A 21,095-nucleotide genomic window follows, 5' to 3' on the forward strand; every position below is an offset into this window, starting at 1 on the left:
ACTAACTGTATTGGGAAAGGGATGGGGAGGAATCAGCTGTGCCAATCTCCAGAAAAATAGGGAGTAAGCAGTCTGTGTCTCACAAAGATAAATGGAAGAAAATAGAGATATGATCATATTATTTAGATTGTTGGCAATAACACAAAAGGAGAAAGACATGGTTAAAATTAGGTTGATCAAAAGATGCATTATCCAAACCAAGACACTTCTGAGACTACAAGGATGCTATTAAGAATTGTGTTAGGAAGAGAGACATAAACCCGGTCTCAATGAGGCAGGCTGGGAAGCACAGTCACCAGATTGGGAAGGAAGCAGTTGCTTAAACTTCCCAAACTATTTAATTTTTTTTCTATGTACATATCTTTGTTTGAAAAAAAAAAAAAAAAACCCACCTTATTGCTTTGCCTTTTTAGTTTTTCATATGCCCAAGTGACTGGACTCTCTTGCTGTCTCCCTGATATGATTATGAGATCCCAGAGAAGCAGATTTTTCTCTGACTCATAAGAGCAGGGCTTAAGACAGGGGTTGGCATACTTGTTGAATTAGCAGATACACCTTCTCCTTCTGAGTTGCTTACTTGGCTTTCACATTTTATTACATATCTTTCTTCAGTCATGAGTATCTAATAGGGATAGGTCCTGAAGATGGGAAACAAACAGTCCCCAGAACAGTTGTGAGGATCACACAAAAGGCAGTCCAAATCATGAGGACATAGACTATCACATTTTCTCTTGAGAGATCTTCACTTTGCGGGGAGCTGTACTACATTTGTCTTATAGATGAAGAAGATGAAGTTCAGAGAAGTCAAGCACTTCTCAGGAGTCACACGGATTTTTTTAATGGGCGAGTTAAGCCCAGCTCTAAGGAATTTTAATTGCCATCTCGACTCTCAGCCCATTACCCACACTGCCTTGCTAATGAATCATTTTTCCCTCTCCACTGAAGAGTTCTGGCAAGAGTAGAATTTCTGACTCCAGACAACAAACTGCATGTTCCCCCTTTCTTTTCTCCTCTAGCACTGGCTCCTTCCCATTCTCTGCTGCCAGTTTCCTATGATTGAAATTTGAAAGCATGTAACTGTTAATCTAGGAGTGATTAAAGAGTTTCATTTCTCGGAAGAGTCGGTACTCATCATCATCTATGATGAATGAGCCCCTAACATCCCCTGATCCCATTATATTGTGATTAATTGTGCCAGTTTAAGTCAATAATTCATTTGTTAAAAATAGGCCTGCAAAGTATCATTTGTCTCAGGGGAGATATCAGAATAAAAAAAATTCATTTGATACTTCTCATTAAATTAGTGTTGGAAGTTACATTGAAGAGCCCTGTTCATCAAATACTTATTGCAGGCTTATTTGATAAGAAGTTGTATTTGTCTAAAATTATGTCTTCTGTCATAACGGTCTGCATTTTCTCTGTGTTAATGAAGGAATAAAAAGTCTAAATACGTGCATGACTGGAGAAAAGGATGGGGCTTGGAAATGGGGGATTAGTATCATTCCTAAATGGTCAGGTTTTCATTGCATTAAAATTAAAACAAAAAAAAAAAAGGAGAAATCGAGTAGGGTTCTTTTTCCTGGGCTTAGAGACTGTCTCTGGAGGTGCCAAACTTATTCCCTCAGGCACGGATCTCCCCCATTGTCCTTTATCTAGGAATCATTATAAATGTTACGCTCAGCTCCACTGGGCCATTAAGACATTTTCAGCTGGAAGCAATTCTTTAAAAAGACAGAAGTGAAGAGCAGCTTCACTGCAAATGATAATGGTCACCATCCAATGAGATAGAGCAGCAATTTCTTAGTATTTCCCAAGCAACATCAGAGTAACTTTGGAAAGACTCCCCACATGCTCCTGAAACATTTGGATATGAGAAGAGAGATGGTGACTAGTGCAACGCTTGGGTAGATGCCCTAGAAGACCAGTTCTGTTTTTGCAACTTGGGATTTGGGGTCTAAGCGAAGTCAAACGATGATGGTAGTGGGGTGTGTCTGATGCGATGGGGCAGAGCGATGAAAGTATGAGGCCAAGTAGTGGGCATATATTGGGGACTTAATATTTGATAGAGGGGAAGGGAAAGACAGGAAAATGCAGAAGGGAGAGAGGAGGCAAGGTACAGATGGGGGAAGAGACAGAACAAAAAGAGAAAACGGGATTGTCCATAGTGCAGACTCTGCTTTATGGCAGCAGCTACCTATGGCCAGTCCTAAAACAAGCATAGCATGGGAAAAGTTTTTGAATGTCACAGTCTTGGGCTCTAAATCCAACATACTCACTTCCTCAAAGTCTTCTTATTAGGCTTGAGATAGGTACCCAAGACAATGCATTTTTAAAAAGCTCCTCAGGTGACCCTGAAGAATCTCTCTTATCACAGAGGTATGTCAGTAGCCACCTCATCTTCCCTTATAATTTGCTCAAAACCTCTTCTTTTTTTAAAAGATTTTATTTATTTATTTGAGAGTGAGAGATAGAGAGAGAGAGATCACGAAGGGGTGGGGCAGAGAGGGGTTGAGGGAGAAGTAGACTCCCCAGTGAGCAGAGAGCCCAATGCAGTCTGGATCTCAGAACCCTGGGATCATGACCTGAGCTGAAGGCAAATGCCTAAATGACTGAGCCACTCAGGTGCCCTTAAAGTCTCTTCTTTTCTTGATCCTAAGAAGGCAAGTTAAAGAAAAGAAAAAAAAGCAATACACTAATCCAATATCCCCTTTTAAAGACTGCCATTTATACTTAACCACATTTCATCCATTTTTAATATTTGACAGAGATGAGGAGCATTGCCAGTGTTTATACTTCCCTTTCTCCGATTTAAGCCCTAGGCATGGAATTATTAATGTATGAATTAACAATGCAATTTGCACCACCCAACACGAAGAAAGATGCTATAACTTCTAATGAGCTTCAGAAATGCTGTGGACCTTATTCTAAATATTCTTTGTAACTCCAACTTTATTGTTTCTCTTGCATATTAATTAAATTTGGGCAAAACCTAAACCCAGACATCTTGAAATAAGAAAAAGTACCTCCAAATTAGAGGAACTTCAAAAATCATCTGGTGAAAACCCTTTTATTTTTGAGACATGGAATTAGAAGCTCATAGATATGAAATTGACTGAGGTCATATATTTCTTTGGTGTCACGTCTAAAATCAGAATAAATCAATCTTATTCATTCATTGATAAATGTTTGTTAAGGAAATTCCATGTACCAGACCCTTTCTGAATACTAATTTTTTAGAAAAATGAGAAGTTATAATACTTTGGCTCAAGTTGCTTATAGAAAAGAGACTAATATGAAAATAATTACTTTTTTCAGAAGTATAACTTTCAATAATACGAATTTTAGTTATTTCGTCTGTAGAAGGATGGATGGGAAGGTGAGCAAAGGTGAGAACATTGTGATGTTGCATCACAGTGATCATGCCTTCAGAACCCTAAATCACAAAAAAAGTATGGTATGCTTCTGAAACGGACACATTCCAAACCTCTTTTGGGTCTTCATGTTACTTAATTTAAATATATACTACTGACTGTTTTAAACATAATAAAACATCCAGAAATATAATACTACATCCAGAAGACTACCCTGATGCATGTTGATGGCATCATGACTCACCTCAGAATGATAAAGCGTATTGGTAATCGTTTTGTTCTCAGGACCAGGAAGGTGTCATTTTGATCTCAGCCTCAGAGCAACGAGTTCAAATGAAAACATTGGTTGGTGGAGTTCTAAACTCAGAGCCTCCGCAGGTCAGTAAAGATGCAATAAGAGGATAGAAGTAAAAAACTAACTTTGAAAAGGCTATGTAGGTTAAGACTACCCTGAAAACACCATCAAGATGGGAAATCAGATATACGCTAGAGCAAGGAGGGAAATTAGAAACCCAGCCATGCTCCTATAGAGAAAGCCCACAAATCCAGGTACTCACATCACTCTTTGAATCCTGGATTCCTCTGGCATATAATTACCATCACAATTGTTCTGTGGTACCTGGCAGATATTGCACACCTCCTAAATCAAACTACCTGGGATTTGCCCAAGCAGGCACTCTCCTGCACAGTAGCCTAATTGTCTGGAGAAAATCTGCCTACATATTGACAGAAGGCTCTAAAAACATATCTTCTCCTTCCCCAACCCCCACCCCCATATCATAATGCAGCAAATCTCAAGCCAAAAACCTATTAGTGCCTAAGAGGGGTTATGGGAAAGAGCTCTTTTTTTTTTTTTTTAATGTAAAGGCAACTTTCATCTCTCAGGAGTGGGGCAATCAAAATAATATTGCTCCAAAGTCATCGGAAGGCCTGAGTGGTCACTCACAGAGTGAGAGGACAAAGGAACCTTGATTATGACTCTCTGGTCTACTTTCTGAAGGTATTCAGCCAAGTGGCCCTAGCAGAACAGAGAAGATCCAAGGTTTCTGGATGTTTCCTGAGTTTATAGTAATCTATAAATGTAATCATTAGTTCATAGGTCATGTTCAACAAATCTCGTGTCCAAAGTAATGCTGGGATAATCATCATGTTAAAATGAGAAGTAGGTGTGGGGATGAAGTGACTCAGTTCTCTCTTCTCCTACTAAAAACCATCTTTCCCCAAATGGTAAGAATTTGGAGAAACAATAGCAAATGTATGTTACAGAATGTATATTTTGTTGTGTTTTAGACCAGTTATGCATCACCCTTTTAAATTTATGGTAGAAAGATTTATAATAATTTTGAAAGAATTAAAGGTTAACTCTGCACATTTCATAGGGGTCTCTTCTAGGAGATCTTAGAGACTTGATAGGCTGTTTCAGAGACAGTCTATCTCTTGAACAGCGGACAGAGGAGTGCTCTCTCAAGTGGATATCATGTCTGCTTTCATTAGGGAAAAGTCCACACATGTTAAAGTGCTTGAAGTGCTTCTGCAGGTTCATGACCTTGGACCAGGATGCAGGGTGTCCTGCTTTCCTTAAATATCATCTATCCCTGCTCTGGCATTTTACCAAGGAAACTGAAACCAAGAGGACTGATCTGACCTCAAAGATGTCAGAGGCAGAACTAGAAAAACAATCCAGGCCCCTAGACACCGAGTCCCCAGCTTTTCATCTCCGACAGTGATGCATTTAGGGGCATGAATGGAATGGTAGCTCTGCATTCAACCACATTTGTGAAAAGTTTAACAAAGAGGGGGATAAAAAATATATGTAGAAAAAACGTTGATAAGTAGTATTCTACTTATGGTTTAATTTAGAACAAACATATTGTGGTCTTGTGGAACCTCAGAATGAGCCTATTACATGTGAAGGACAGGGTGTGGGGAAGCGGGGTTAGGTATGTATATGTGCATGGATGTGTCAGGGTGACTGGAACAGTAGACAGAATTGGAGGCAGACCAAAGTCCCCAGAGAGGTCTTTCCTCATAGATTCTAATTCCTTAGCTTCCCAAAGAGCCTTGGAGCCAGAGAGAAGGTCTGTGTCTTTGCTGTGTGTTTAGTTTCCACTGGGCTATTTTACTGGTTCCTGTTTTCCTCTCCTTCTATTTATTCAGGTTGGCTCCATGCTTGGGAGATGAGGGTGGGAGGCAATTCAGAGCCACATGCGGATGTCTCAGTGCTTCTCCTGAGACTTCCAGGCTGGGCTGGACATCTTCGTCTTTGCCAGGCTTTCCAACAATGCTACTGAATAGGGAGTTAACTACAGAACCAAACATGTCCCTTCACACATTCTCATCAAGTTCTCATGCCTACTTGCTTTGAGATGAGAAGTGCATAGTAGCTTTAACAAAGGTGACACAAAGGGGAAAAAAATCTTTTAGAACCTAGCATGGGGGGAGCTTGGGTGGATGGCTCAGTCAGTTAAGCATCCAGCTCTTGATTTCAGCTCAGATTATGATCTCAGGGTGATGAGACCGAGCTCCAAGTCAGGCTCCACACTGAGCATGAAGCCTGCTTAAGATTCTCCTTCTCCCTCTCTCCCTCTGCCCCTCCGCTCATGCTAAACAAACAAATAAATAAACAAATACCTAGCATAGGAAGAATGCCCCACTAATATGTCTTGACAAAGCAGGATGATCTCTACATGAGCCCGCCCTTACATCTTCCACTAGTATACAAGATGCTTCTACCTCTCCATCACCATCAAGTACACCCAGTCTTTTCTGCCTCCAGGAAAAGAATGAGGGTACCTTTGTGTAGCCAAGGTGTTTGGAAAGAAACACATCAGTGCTGAGTACCTTCCATGTGCCAAGTTTTGTTCTTCACACTTAATGCACATTACCTCATTTTATTCTCATAGAAATTCTATGAGATATTAACACCATTGATGCTCAGAGTCAATGTTTGAACCCATTTGTATTCATCTATGCATTCTGCAACCATAAAATGTCATCCTTTCAGGGTGAGTGACACAAGAAAGTATGATTGAGTGAGAGGTTCATGCAGCATCGCCGCATAAGTCACTGAGGCTCTATTTATGTCAATTTCCTCATCAAATAATAATGAAGGATAAAAAAGACCAGTACCTACCTCATGGGATGGCATTGAGAACCAAATGGAATGCTTGAAAAGCAAATGTGCAGTTACTCATAGAACATTAAGCAAATATTAATTATTAGGAGAAAGGTTTTGCATTTGGTTTTAATAGATTAGAAACATATGAACTACATAGACATTACATGTTTGCAAATCCATATAATAGAATGAAAGACTAATTTTGTCCCAAGATGAATACAAACGGATTCTGATCTTCTACAGTCAGCCTCTCATGATCCCCTGGTTTCTTCACATCAGAGTTCTTAGTGCAGTAATACCTAATGGCCCTTTATGTCAAGTATTTTAAATGACTACATTTATTATTCTGAAGTGAAATTCACAAATAATATAACCTCCATGTACATATAATTTAAAATATACATATAATTTTAACAACCATTAATGCCCTCCTTATAATATGTAGAATACTCAATATGTAAATATTCAAGCATAACTACCCCAGAAGACAGAATGTAGTAGTGAGAAGCCTGCTCTCTACTTGCAATCACCAGGAACATACCAGCCACAAATAATACTGGTATATTTTACTGCGATTCAAACAATGCAATGGCATTGCTTTAGTGATGTATTTTTCTTAAACAGATGAACAGTTTTTGGTGAAGTTCCAAATAAAATAAAGTACTATTTTCTGTCTATTTACATAATGGATGCTTTACTGGAAAATTTAATGAGTTTTAAAATAGTACAAGAACTGTTCCGGTGTTTGTACATAATATAGATTTAGGCTGAGGTAATTCTAAACTCACCCAACTATACGTCCAGTGGGACATTTGAAAAGTACATGGGAAAGAGGACAATTCTCTGAGCTGTGGGGTTGTCCAGTGCATTGTAGGTCATTGGTTGGCTTGTCCCATTCATTAAGTGCCAATTATGATGATGATCAAATATATTCCTGTGAGTTCACAATCCCCTCAGGGGTGGCAGCCACTCATCTTCCCCACCCATGTTGAGAAGCACAGCTTTATGAGCTTTTTCACACTGCAGGCACTCGCTGTTCTGTCTGAGTGTGGCTTCGCTACCCAGACGACCCAGCATCTCTGTCCCTCATCCTTTCTTTCTCTGCCTCTTATAACCTGATGCTGCAACATGACTAAACATATCTTTCTCTCTTTCCATAACTTCTTTACTTTGTTTGGCAAACTGGGTTCTCAGAACCACTTCGCTTCCAACCCAGAGCCCTAGGAGTGCTCCTCGAGGAGTCATCAAGGCATAGAACCAGGTTGTAGAACAAGGAAATGACAGAAAAGTCATTCAGTTCAACCCTTATGTTACAGATGATCGAACTGCAGCTTGAATGTGTACACTGACTTGCCTGAGGTCCCACAACTAGCACGTGGTAGATTCAGGACAAGAACCTGAGTTTCACTGTTCCTATATCACTCTTTGTCTTTATCAATTAACCAAGAAACCAAGAAACAGATACATATGTTAAGGTCACACAGTAGGGACTTTGTTAGGAGTGCCTTAAACTTCTGAGTTCAAGGTATGATAGGAGACACAGGAAATGGCATAGAAAACAAGGATCTGGTTTAACAAATGATTTGTTTTGCATTCCAGCTGTCCAAAACATTGTGCTACATGTTTCAGGAGATCCAAAGAGCAGCCACAGCTTCAGCCTACACTTCCTCTGGAGCATATGGTCTGGTAAAGAGATAAGACTCTACTGTAACACAAGGCAGAATGAAAAATGGACCACACAGAGAGGTACAAAGGCTTTAAGAAGGGGGAAGGGAATCAGGGAAGACTTCATGGTTGCATTTGAGACAGGTCTTTAAGGGACCCTAGGGATTTCCCAGGGGGCACAAGAGAACTCTTGGGGAAATTCACAAAGATCCAGCCGGAAAAAAAAAGCACAGGGAATTCCCTGGAACAAGCAGTTGCATTTGGAGCACAGGGGATTTCTAGAGGAGTTAAACTGAGCAAGGTCTCTTGGGGCCAAAGTTGGGAATTTCTTGAAAGTCAAGCTCAAAGCCTGCTTTTATATCAGTAGCAACGGGTGCATTATATTTTAATTGTCAGCTTACTTGACTTTCCTTCCCAAACCCTCAATGCTTTCTAAAATGGACTGCTTGACTCATCTATAACCTCGTTTCTCCTTTTCTTTCAGTCCATATCACTAGACTACGTTTTCCAGCCCTTCACAGTTCTGTCAATGAAATGTGGTAGCAGTAGTATGCACCACCTCCTAGTCTCTAAGCCTTCTTGTGCATACCTTATACACTCCTTTTTCTGCTGACCAAGTGAAGAGGATCCACAGAAAATCTCCAGAACTGTTGAAGATGATGAAACCGTCAGAGGGAAGGACTAGACATCAAAAGTCTGTGTGAAAGAGCACACCCTCTCTGTGGCCCCAAATGTGGACTGAGCTATGACTCTATTGGGACCACTGAGTCCCAATAGAGTCATTGGGTGGGACCACTCAAATTTTGGAGAGGTAGGTTATAGCAGTTAGCTATTAACTTTATGTCAACAACACTGTCTAATTTTACCTCCTTATCTGTGGGGCTTTGTGCAAAGTAGGAACTCAATAAATTTTAGAAATGAATTAAGGACTGAATAATTTATTGAATGAATGGAGCCATGAACATTGTTGTCTTAGAAAACAACATACAAACAACAGTATAAAGGTAGAATACATGGGAACAAAGAGAATATGGAGATGAAGAGATTACTTACTCCAAGAAGATGAGACCCTGAATCAACTTAGAGGCAAGTGGAAGGAAGTGCAAAGAAATGAAAGCCATGCTGAAGACATGCTCTGGGGAAAATTGGAGCTGATGAAATGTGATGATTACAGTAAAGAGAACTTTCAAGGTTGACTCTAAAACTTCAAGTCTATGGAAAAAGAAGAAGAGTGGTACCATTGACAGAAATATGGAAATTAGAAAGAAGAGTGTTGGCAGAGTGGGGGAGGTCTGGTGGATGGGATGCGATAACACAAATGATAGTTCAACTCAGATGACAATTGAACACACTAAAGATTGTGCCCAGCAGGGAGCTGGAGGTGTGCATCTGAATCTTTATCTCAGAGTCATGGAGCTAGGTATGGATGCAGACAACAAGCATATGGGAGTGAATCAAACCACTGAGGAAGAGTATAAGTTGGAAAATAGAAGCCAGTTAATGCGGCCTAACAAGCCTAACAAATGGCTTACCAGTGTGGAGTAGAAAAGAAAAGAGAAGACATCAAATGAAACTTTCGGGTTTTTTATAGGTTTTATTTATTTATTTATTTAGAGAACACAAGTGGGGAGTGGGGAAGGGTAAGTGGGAGAGAGAGAATCTCAAGCAGACTCCCCAGTGAGCGTGTAGCCTGATGCAGGGTTCGATCTGCAGACCTCGTGATCATGACCTGAGCTGAAATCAAGAGTCAGATTCTTAACCACCTGAGACACCCAGACACCCCTCAAATGAAACTTTTAAAGGTGGGGATGTGAAGAGGTGATCAATGAATGGAGGACCCAGAATAATGCAGATCTCTGAAAGCTACAGGAAGACAGATTCTCAACAGCGCCTGGCTTACAGAGTGGGCGAGGAGTGTGACTGTGCGGTGGGAAACCCCTGTGGAGTCACTGACTCAGAAGAAGTAGGAAAGGATGGCATGAACAGCATAGATAGAAAGACTCATGGATTAAGGGAAGGTGTAGGGCCCCCTGTCTATAAGAAGAATAAGGAACAAGATGGTGGATAAAACAACAAAGAGAAAGCAGAGGTGCTTAGAGGAAAGGCCAGGCTTTGATGGATCTCCAGTGGGAGAGCTTAGTCTTCTCTGTTGATCAAGGAAAAGGGAACCCACTGAGACTGAAGGAGGTTGAGAGGGGTGGGGACCGAGAGGAGGGAGGCCATGAGATGTAGAACACGGAATGGAATGGGAAGCCAACGAGAAATGAATGGAGGACAAGATCTGGGAAGAGTTCAACATTGCTTTAGTAAAATGAGGGGGTAAAAGAGATAAAGCTGGGAGGAGAGTATGGTCTCAGAAAACTTAAGGGATGGAGGCCTAAGTAATGGAGGAGTTCTCGGTAATTATTAATAATAATAATAGTAAGAATAATAATAATGGCTAAGATTCTGACGTTAAAATGACATATAATATGCTAAACAGTGTCTATGTATTATCACATAACATATTTATAATATCCCAGTGAGTAGGGTATCATTATCCCATTTTACACATGAATAAGTTCAGGAACAAGATGGCTAAACCATTTGCTCAGAGACACACAGTAACTGGCCTAGAATTCCCACCTAGTTTCATTAGCTCCAAAGAAGCTAATACCAAGCTGCCTAAGGTGATCATTATTGTCACCCAAGTGAGTTGCTCCATGGAGGCAAGACAGAACTCCCTGAGGATATGGAAATTGAGCTGTGCCTGTATACAGTGTCGGGAGAATGAGCAATTCTTGTTGCAGTCCCTTGGCCTTTAGCAAGGAAAGGAAGTCCATGAACCAGGTGCTGGAGTCACTAAGGCAAGCAAGAAATTGCTATCGACTCTGGTATGTGAATTTCAGCTTGGCAAGGTTGCTGACAAAGGTCACAAAACAAAGGTTGGGGGAAGTGGTGAGAACAGGCATGCCATCCCCACTTTCTGTTCAGTGAAGGGAAAGGAATAAAAGAAAGATACACTGGTGAGGACTAGGAGAGAAATGGTACCTTCGGAGAAGAGATGGAAAGATGTACAAATAACTATTTGGAGAGACTTGTGAGTTTTCTGTTCTGTTTTGTTTTAAATACAGAATATCCCAAGGGAAAGGGTACACAGTTTGAAGTCAGATGAAGAGAAGACAAGAGTTTAGGGCTCTCTGGATAGGGATGAAAATAAGGGCTAAGGTGGAGAAAAGATAAAATTTGGAATTTAAGACTCTAGCTTTACTGGCCAGGGTTTGGGAAGAAGAGGTTGGGAAGGAACGGGGTGCCACAATGGAAGAGAAATAGCTAGAGGCAGAAATCCATCACTGCAGGAACTGTTGGTTTCACCTGATGACCACTAGGGGGAGCTCCAACCTATTCCTCACCTAACAGTGAAGAGGTTCGGATGGGAGCCCAGGGTCAAATTCTGAATCTAAACACCGGACCTATGACTTGGATAAGACACTCTTATTCCTGTTAAATGGAGATAATGAGGTGGAGATAATGACAGTCATTCCTAGGCTAGTTGGGAGAATTAAATGAGATAGTACCTATAATACATTTTCAAATGGAAGGCCCTGAGGACATGTCCTCAGCACAGTGGGAGTAGAGGAATGTTTGGGGGCATCAAAAACAAGAGCGTAGGCACCATGGGGCAAAGGTGCCAGGGTCCTTGGTGTTCAATGTGGCAAGGAAAACTCTGAGCAGTTGTTGAATCTTTCCTTTAGGACATGCTCTTTAGGGACTATTGTTCTCTCCAGCACAGACATGTGCCTCACTCTCGTGGTGAGACAAGGTGAAGCTCTGTCAAGTTGAAGACAAAGTCATTGACAGAAATTTTTTCAGGTCTTAAGATGAAACCTTCTTTGGAGGAATGTTTTGCGTTCCCTGTGTTATCTACACAGCTGAGAGATGAGACATCAAGATTGGGGTGAAAATCTGAGGGAAGGGCCCACGAGTCTCACCAGCCTGCTTAGGACCTGGCCAAGGGTGGGCTGTGGCTCAGGCACAGTCCAGCTCCACAGTCCAAGGGCACAGCAGGCACCCACACCTGGAATGTCACCGGCTGTGAAGACACTTGAGTTACACCAAAGTGATGGGAGAAAAGCCAGTTCTGCTATTTCCACTTCCAAGTCTACCTCTCAGCACACTTTTCTCTCAGATTTTGAGGGGGCTTCATGCATATGCATTGGTTTGGAATCAACAAATCCAACAAGGACCTGGAGAACAGCAGGAAACTTCCTTGAAGTAACTACTTATAGGAACAGTCCCTTTGTGAGGGTCCTGGGCCCCTTCATTATCATTTTATTACATTTCTCTCCTCTGCTCCCTAAGGACTTTCTCTGGAATAAACATAAGACCAGTTACTTTAGAAATAAAATGTGTTTTTCATTAAAACTCTATTCTGGCCCCTCCAGTCCCAACAAAGCATTTCCTTCCTGGTCTAATTGGTTTCAAGTTATCAATGATACTGTTTCTCTATAAGGAGGTAGGACACCCCTGTGTCCTTCTAAAAGCCCTCCTACCACCAGTATGAAATGAAACTTCCCTTTGGGAAGATATAAGGAAAATACAAGAGGGAGGCTTGTTCAGAACATGGAAAGGAAGACTTTCTTTATCCTTGTAGGAGTCTTGGTCCACATTCCTTCCTCTTAACCTCATCCAAACCATTCCCTTCCCCACCCAGGTACTCTCCTCAGTCCTGTCAGCCAAGGAATACACACATTCAGGATGATGAAAAACATGGCCTATTCATCTGCCCACATTGGAGGCATCTAGAATTTGTTCCAAGAGCAACTTACTGAAGTTCTCAACAGAGAAAATCCAAATGGATATATGACAAACTAAGCCAACCTCCATTGCACTCCTGTCCCAGCAAGAAGAGGGGCCATGTCTGACACAGTAGTCACACAGCCAAAGCCCTGCCTACCTTTGAACGAGGTCCTCAACCCTGCTGCACATTACAATGACCTAAGGTACCCTTACAGCTTCTGATACTAGGGAAACCCACCAGAAGCCAGGACTGGTGTGCCACAGGGTCAGGGTACCTATATCTGAGAAAGCTCTCCAGAGGATTCCACTGTGCTGCCTGAGTTGAGAACCACTCTTCCAGAGCTGTGCTGCTTAATTCACTAGCAGCTAGCCACATACCACCTGTGACTACTTTATGTTTAATTCACTAAAATCAAAGAAAGTTAAAAATCAGTCCCAAGTCACACTAGCCACATTCAAGGGCTAGTGGCTAGTGGTTTCTCTGTCAGAAAATGCAGATACAGAATATTTCCATCACTTTCCACAGAAAGTTCTATTGGACTGAGTTGTCCTAGAGTGTTAAATGTCACAGGTGAAAACACCAGTTTTCCTACCAACCCCTGAAAATTGCTTTTTCCAACTGTCTCACCCTCTCCCCAGGCTACAAACCCCACAGCAAAGTTCAGGTGTCCAGGCCTCCCCTGCCAAAAGGCCTCCTTTGCTTCTGAGAGTGCAAACAATTCTGAACCTATAGGACAGGAGCTTTCCATCCATCCATTACTACACTGTAAACAGGTTGTGCAGAGACTCCCTGGCCTTCCCCTAAGTCACACCACTAGCAAATGGCAGAGTCAGGACTTTCAACCAAGTTGGCTTTTATCAAAATTCAAGCTCTCTCACTTACTCAGCTCAACCACTCTACCCCTGGGACAACTAACCACATCAGAGCTTTTTCCTCCAAAAGGAAAGGCCCCTAAAATGTTCTCTGCTGACCACAGGATTTCTTCATTGACAGGTCTCCTTACTCAGCACATTCTGACCCCTCGTCTGCTACCACCTTCTAGGTCGGTACCTCGAAAAGCTTACATGGACTCATTGTGCGAAGCTTGCTTCGCAATGGCCAAGGGACAAAGGAAAGCGGCATCTACTGCTTTGTTAAGCGGTGTCTTTGAGTGGCTGGCAAGACTTGTGGGCGGGAGCCTTCTGATCAAAAACACTGTAAGAACCTTACAGGTGATATCTCTTCCAGGAATCCAGAGAAAGGAACCAGCTTAGGCAGTGGGAGGAGAGCTGGGACAGCTCTGAGATGGGAGCTTCCAGAAGAAAGGACACAGGTTTGGGACTCCAGGGGTGTGTGACCATCTAAAGCATGTTAGTTTACTTTGTATCTTTAGTCCCCGGGGAAAGACACCTGAGCTGTTTGCCTGCCATCCGCTTAATTTAAACTTAAAAATGCATGCAAGCGTGAGCAGGTTTTTCTCTCACATACGTGTGTGTGTGTGTGTGTGTGTGTGTGTGTGTGTGTGTGTGTAAAGGATTGAGAAAGGAGAAAACAGGAGTTAAGAATATTTCTAAACATAATAAATGTCCACATGTTGATTATCTCCAATTATGCCCTTGCAAATCATCAAAAAGTTTACAAGAACATATTTAAGGGGTAAATTTGGTCTAAATTGATCTTAGTCTAGAACAAAATTAACTCACATCATGGTGGACTCAGGATAGGTATGGATTTCGTCCAGTATTCTCCATGTTGTTATCTTTACTTTCTTAATGTGAATGTATTTACTTCGACCCAAAGTCCATGTCTGTTCTTTCATTTTGTTACTTCCTGGTCTGGTGTTGCTCAAACTGTAAGTCCTGGGACAGTAAATCTGCCAGTGGCCATAGAAGGGTGCATAGCTTCTGCACATGATGGATCCAGGCCTCCAGCTGGCCAGAGATTCTGCCTTTGGACACAAAACTCTACTCCTCATACAGAATCTCATCATTTATGCATGATATTTTTCTGCTTTAATGTCCAAATTATAATCTATATTACTATTTCATAATTTGGGGCCTTTTATCCTTCTAAGGCTGTTACCCAGCCCATGTTTTGGTGGTGGTTATTTAGCCTAATGGACCCATCTAGCCACAATCATGATATAAATAGATAAATGCACTTTGTTAATTTCCCCAATCCTACAAAAGACAGGACACCAACAAGAGCAAATAGTTGAGAGAGAGACACTGTATTTACTTGGGCCCCAAGCCAGGGTCTTTTTAAAAGCACAAATCAGCGGGCGCCTGGGTGGCTCAGTGGGTTAAGCCTCTGCCTTCGGCTCAGGTCATGATCTCGGGGGTCCTGGGACTGAGCCCCATATCGGGCTCTCAGCTTGGCAGGGAGCCTGCTTCCCACTCTCTTTCTGCCTGCTTCTCTGCCTACTTGTGATCTCTGTCTGTCAAATAAATAAAATCTTAAAAAAAAAAAAGCAGAAATAAGAACCTAAATACCAAGTTTAAGACTCCTTTTGCTATTGATATGATTACCTGTGCCCCTCTCGTTGTTGAGGTAGAGTCGGATCATGACGGTGAGTACGTGGCGAAGCTAGATGCAGCTTTTTTTTTTTTTTTTTGACTGAGATATCTCTGTCTGAGTTCATCTAGAGAGAAACGATGGGGCCCACCCTGCATCAGGGGCAGCTGCACAAATCCAGAACCCCCTTACCCCATTTCAGGCATGACGCAGTAGGCGACTACCAGCTACGTTCCCCATCCAGCAGCTTCCTGCCTCCTTTTCCTTCATGCTTCCTCAGCCCGCTTCTCAATCCTGTAAAATAGAAGACTCTGCCACCTGCTGTGAGACATGGAAATGTCCAGAACCCACTGCCATTGTCAACCCAGTGGAGTACACAGAGTGCCCTTTAGATCGTGTGCACAACTAGCCAAACCTGAATAAGTTTCTTCGTGCCTTATTTGCAGGGACGGAGCACGCTTGGGTCAGAAGTACGTGAGGGGGTTGGCTGAGCTTATGTGGGGTGGCTTCCTGATTATAATGCCAGTTGCCTGTGGGACAGGTGAATCACATACACATGATCTGATCGGATTTTTAAGAAGTGGTCTGATTAGTTCACTTGTTCTAACAACCCGATCAGATTGACTAGGTGGCAATGCATCGATTTTGTGGTACGGCTTGAATCAATCTGAATGAAACTATTTAGTGCCACATATAAACACAGCTGAATTCAGACAGGTGGGATGAAATCCTTCCTGTAAGCTCTCGAGTCATAGAAAATAAGACTCCTTCAATGGGGTCTCCACTGGAAAGATTCTGTATCATCGGCCTAAACGGATCCTGGTCTCAATTCTATCCCAACATCCCCGACTTCCCGAACAGAGTTTTACTCCTTTCCTACTTTCACTCAGCAGGACCCCCTTTTTTTGCATACACTGAGCTCCCCAATATGGTATTTATGATGGAAGGACAGAGGGCCAAAGGCACATGCAACACCTATCAAAAAGTTTCTTTCCATCTGATTATGAAATCTCTGACCTCTGACCCTGGGGTCAAAGCAGACCGATTATCATCCAAAATAAAATTGATCCCACAGGATTTATGCTGAATGGGGATCCTAAGAGATTCTTGGCTAACACCATTTGAGGAACAACTACTTCCTAACCTTATTCGCAGCCATCCTAGTTGCCAGTTGATGAAAGAGAGACCAAGCGAAAGATTGAAGATGATTTGGGACTTTTCCCATGACCATCCCCTATGGACGTGTCTGGCTCTGGGCTCCTTGGACTTCACGCAAACCAAAAGTTGATATAATGCTCTTGATTAGGGTTTACTAGGGTATTTCTAATGACTTTTTTTGGGGGGGGGGGTTGGGTTTTTTGGTTTTTGTTTTTTTTCTTGCATCTCTGCAACTCTGTTTCCTCATCTGGCAAAGTGCGATGATTGAATTGGGGCATCTCTTCTGTCTCTTCTAGCACCGCGTGATGCAATTTTAACAATACCTTCTGTTGGTATTTTCTCAGCCCATTAACATCTTATAAGGCAATTTTCTGTCTGTAATCTGTGTGGCTCCTTCTCTGTTGTGCTAGAAAAATACAGCCTTCAGTTCCTTCAGAAGTGTTGCCCTGTTAGATCAGACTCCCTGAGTCCCTCAGCCTAACTATGTTCATGTGTTAACTTAATACAGTTGCTGTCATCTTGACCATTAGATGCTGGGCCAATTCTAGATTCCCTGTGCGCGACGACTCCCCATCCGTTCGAGAGCGAACACCACCTGTCAGCGTTCGATGTGGAAAACCCTGTTCGATGTGGAAAACTCATTGTCATGAGACAATGAGCTTTAACCATCTTGTGTTGAAAGAGAGAACTTTTCTTCCTTATAGTTCAGCTTTTATCAAGGCCTTAAAACGTAGCCAAGGCATTAAAGAGAAAGAAAGAAAAAAAAAAACTTGGAAGGCTTTTTGTACTTTCCGTATTAAAAAAAATTCTCTCTCTCTCTCTTTTAACCATTACCAAAATCTCCTCCAAACACACAGACCCTACAGTATCCCCATTAAATTATATAGAGCGAGTCCAGCCCTTGACTGTCAGTGGGGCCCATCAGTCCTAATTTATCGCCCCAGGAAACACAGTACAATTATGGTAATAAATAATAATAGGATTCAGTACATGACAACATGAATGATGGAGCCTCTCAGAATTCATTTACATTGCTTTGTGTTGCAATCATCATGCCTGTAATGTAATGCCAAGCAAATGAGCCCCTTTGAATATTGTGCAATCTATTGCAAGTCAACTGGCACAAAACTCACTCAATAAATCATGTTCAAACACATGCCTGTAATGACAGGTAAATCAACAATGAAGTAATTGCATTTAATGTATTGAAATACTGGACAAAAAACAGTGACCTCAAAGTGACTTTTTGTAAAAGGTATGATATAGTTGCTACAGGGAGTGAGGTCCTTCCTAAGAGGCATTTCTCACTTAGATGCACGTGCCAGCAGGGATGGCCTAGACCTTGATTTACCGCCTCCTTTCTGCAGTCCTCATGAGATCAGGCTGCCAGACGCTTCACGAGGATGTTCACGACAAGGCTGAGCATCAGAGTCACAGGTGAAGGTGGAAATCACCCTCTCGCCCAGCAACCACTCCTCTGCCTGAGCTGTCAGCAAGCTCTGATTTTTGTAGCTAACTAGAAAGGCGAGCTGCTGTGCAGGAAAGAGCCCTGGGTCAAGAGTCACGAGGGCTGTGGCCCTAACTCCGGCTCTGGTCTGAACCAAATCACTGGATGACTCTGGCCAAGTCACTTTGCCTCCCAGCCCTTTGTCTGTAAAATGAAGTAATTGGACTGTCATCTCTAAAATTCATTGCCATTCTAATATTCTGTGAAGCTCTGATTCTAATTAGAGGTCTTCACTTTTAAGCAGGCAGAGAAGAAGGCCCCTCCCTCCCCAGCTCCTGAGTGTTGAAGGCGCTCGTTTGAACCAGCACACATCTCTTCGTCATTTCTGTTGGTTAGGCCAAGTGTATGTGCTTCTAATTTCTGTGAAACTTGGACCTGCCCCTTTCTGGGCAAGCAGACAAGTCTGAAAATAGGGCCCCAGGGGCCATGTGGATGGATAACAGACAACATTGAAATGACAACCTTCCCCACATTCCCCATTGCCTCCACCCTGGCTCCCCGCTTCCCAGGGACAACATCAAGAAGAGATGAAGCAGAGCCTCGGCGAAGCCAAAGGCCACTCAAGGAACTCTCTTGCTCTCATGAAAAATCTGTTCTTGGCTCCGTGGCCTCCCCCACCGACATGCACTCCTCTCTATCCTTAGCTCTCAGTCCCTGACTGTTGTCAGAGTAGATCTCGTGGCCCCCATAATCTTCGGATGTAGGGAAGTGGCGAGGTAGGGAGGAAATCACACTAAATTTGGAGTAAGAGGATCTGGCGCTAAGTCCTGGCTCGAGAGTTTATTGGACATGAGACTTTGTGCAAATCCCCAGCTCACTGAGCTCCGATTGCTTCATCTGCGAAGTGATAATAATAATATTTGTGTGCCCACAGTGAGGTTGTGGTGGGGAAGGCGTGACATAGAAGAGAAAAGCCTTTGATGGTTACAGAGCGCAATACAGAAATTTCATTTGTATGATGGACTGGGATGAAGGAAAAGCCTGAGACCTGCATCCCGTGTTCTGCACTCAGGCTGTGCTTCTGACCACAAAAATCACCACCTTGCTGGCTTCTCTGCATGTTGTGGTCTGACTCTCCTCGTGATGGTGTGAGGCTGGAGTGCGGAGGGCCTTGGAGGATCCTGTTCTCATTCAGTGCACGTTCCCAGCACCTGGAACAGTGCTAGTAACTATTTATTGAATGAGTGAGTGAAGGAAGATCACCTTTTCTTCTCTTTGGGGGATTGCAATAGAACCCTGATCCTGAAGATATTTTGAGAAAAAGGTTTTTGATACTACCCTCCCCCACCCTCTAGGCACAGCCTCTTGCCTCATTTGCTTTTCCTGCCGAAAGGGGGCACGTTTGAATGGAAGGTAGTTTCTTTGGCCATGGCAATGGGAAAGCTTGTTAGGCCCACTGAAATGCCTTCTGAGGCCAAAGCTGCTGGTTTCCCAGGCAACAACAGTCCAGAACAAAAAAAAAAAAAAAAAAAAGAAAGAAAGAAAGAAAGAAAAAGAAAAGAAAGAAACGGTCGATTTCAAAGCAGGAAGGGATCTGGGAAGCTGGAAAAGCCCACAAACATGTCCATAGCAGAGGAACGTGGGGAGCCATGGCTAATGTAGCCATGATAAGCCCTGGGGTAAAAGCTAACAGGTTTCTGTCCTAAGTATCCCTTGTCCGCAGGTCCTGTCCACCCTCTCTGGGATGCCATTCTGTCACAGAACCATGAAAGCTTACTCAGATTTTGCCTCCTTTCTCCTTCCTAAATCAGGCCCCAACTGTCTTGATAGCTCCCATATGATACACCCTGATTAGCAAGGCAGCGAGTGGCAGGCAGAACAAAAGACCCATTAACAAGGGCGGCTGGGCAGGAAGGCAAACCCAGGGGCTGTGGAAGGGGAGAGAAGGAAACAGAAAAACTCTAATTTTAGAAGATTGTTACCAGTTGTAGGATGTTAAAAGTGTTCCCCAAAGATGGGCACATCGGGGATGGAGGGACCCAGCTTCTCCATCTGACCTGATGATTAATGGGTGGAGGTTTGGATCCCTGATGGTAAATACCTACTGTGTTGATCTTGGGGTTTCTCAACACTGGGCAGGATTCAGATTGTTCCTGGACGCAGGACAGGTATTTGGCAGCAAGGGGGGTGAGGGAGGGCAACAGCTCAAAGCCCGTGCCTGCCACCCCTGGGACCCAGAGGTCCCTTCAGAAAAAAGGCCAGCAGCCAACTCAGTGCACGGTTAAGGAGGAGCGAGATGGCAGCCTATGTCACACAGTCTCTTCGGGCTAAAGGGAAGTCCCTTTTGCAGAGCACATCATGACATTTCTTTATGGAGGCAGTGGGCTTTAGTCTGGCCAGTCAGTATGAATGGTTCTTAAAATACTCTGAAACACCCACCCTGAGAAGGTGGCCTGTCTCCCTCATGTCCAGGTTCTTTTCCTTTTTTTCCACTCCCAGCTCTTGTCCCAGCCCTCTTCCCTTCCCTCATCCCAATCCTCTCCAGAACTCGGGGACAGGAAATAAACTCTTGCCTCTTGACATTTTATTAGGTAGTTCCCAAGAGCCAGTGAGCTGCAGCCCTGGCCGTGAAATGGCTCAGTCAGCTTGATTAATGACTAAGGGTCAACAACCATCACCTCTCCCACTGACTCCCCAAAGTGCACACACAGCCCAGCTGGAAATGAAGAAGAGAGAAAGGGACACCAGACAGCCCTGGGGGAACACAAGTATCAAGGACAGAGTCAGAAGAGCAAAACCAGCCTTCCCTGAGAGACCACATCCACCCCTGACAGGAAGAGCCTCAACCTGCACTCTTCATCTTCCTTTCAGACAACGAGCAGGCTGATGAAGAGGCAGAAGGGGAAAAGTTTTAATCCAGAACCTTCTGCACATCGCTAGGGAAAAAAAAAAATGATAGGATCACAAGAGGACTCCTCTCCTTGAAGCACACTTATATCAAATATGAAGACTGGGACAGGAACTGCCCTCAATTCTCTATTACCTCATCCCCAGTGGCACTTG

This window comes from Lutra lutra, chromosome 2 (assembly GCF_902655055.1).
Source record: "Lutra lutra chromosome 2, mLutLut1.2, whole genome shotgun sequence".
Lineage (NCBI taxonomy): Eukaryota > Metazoa > Chordata > Mammalia > Carnivora > Mustelidae > Lutra > Lutra lutra.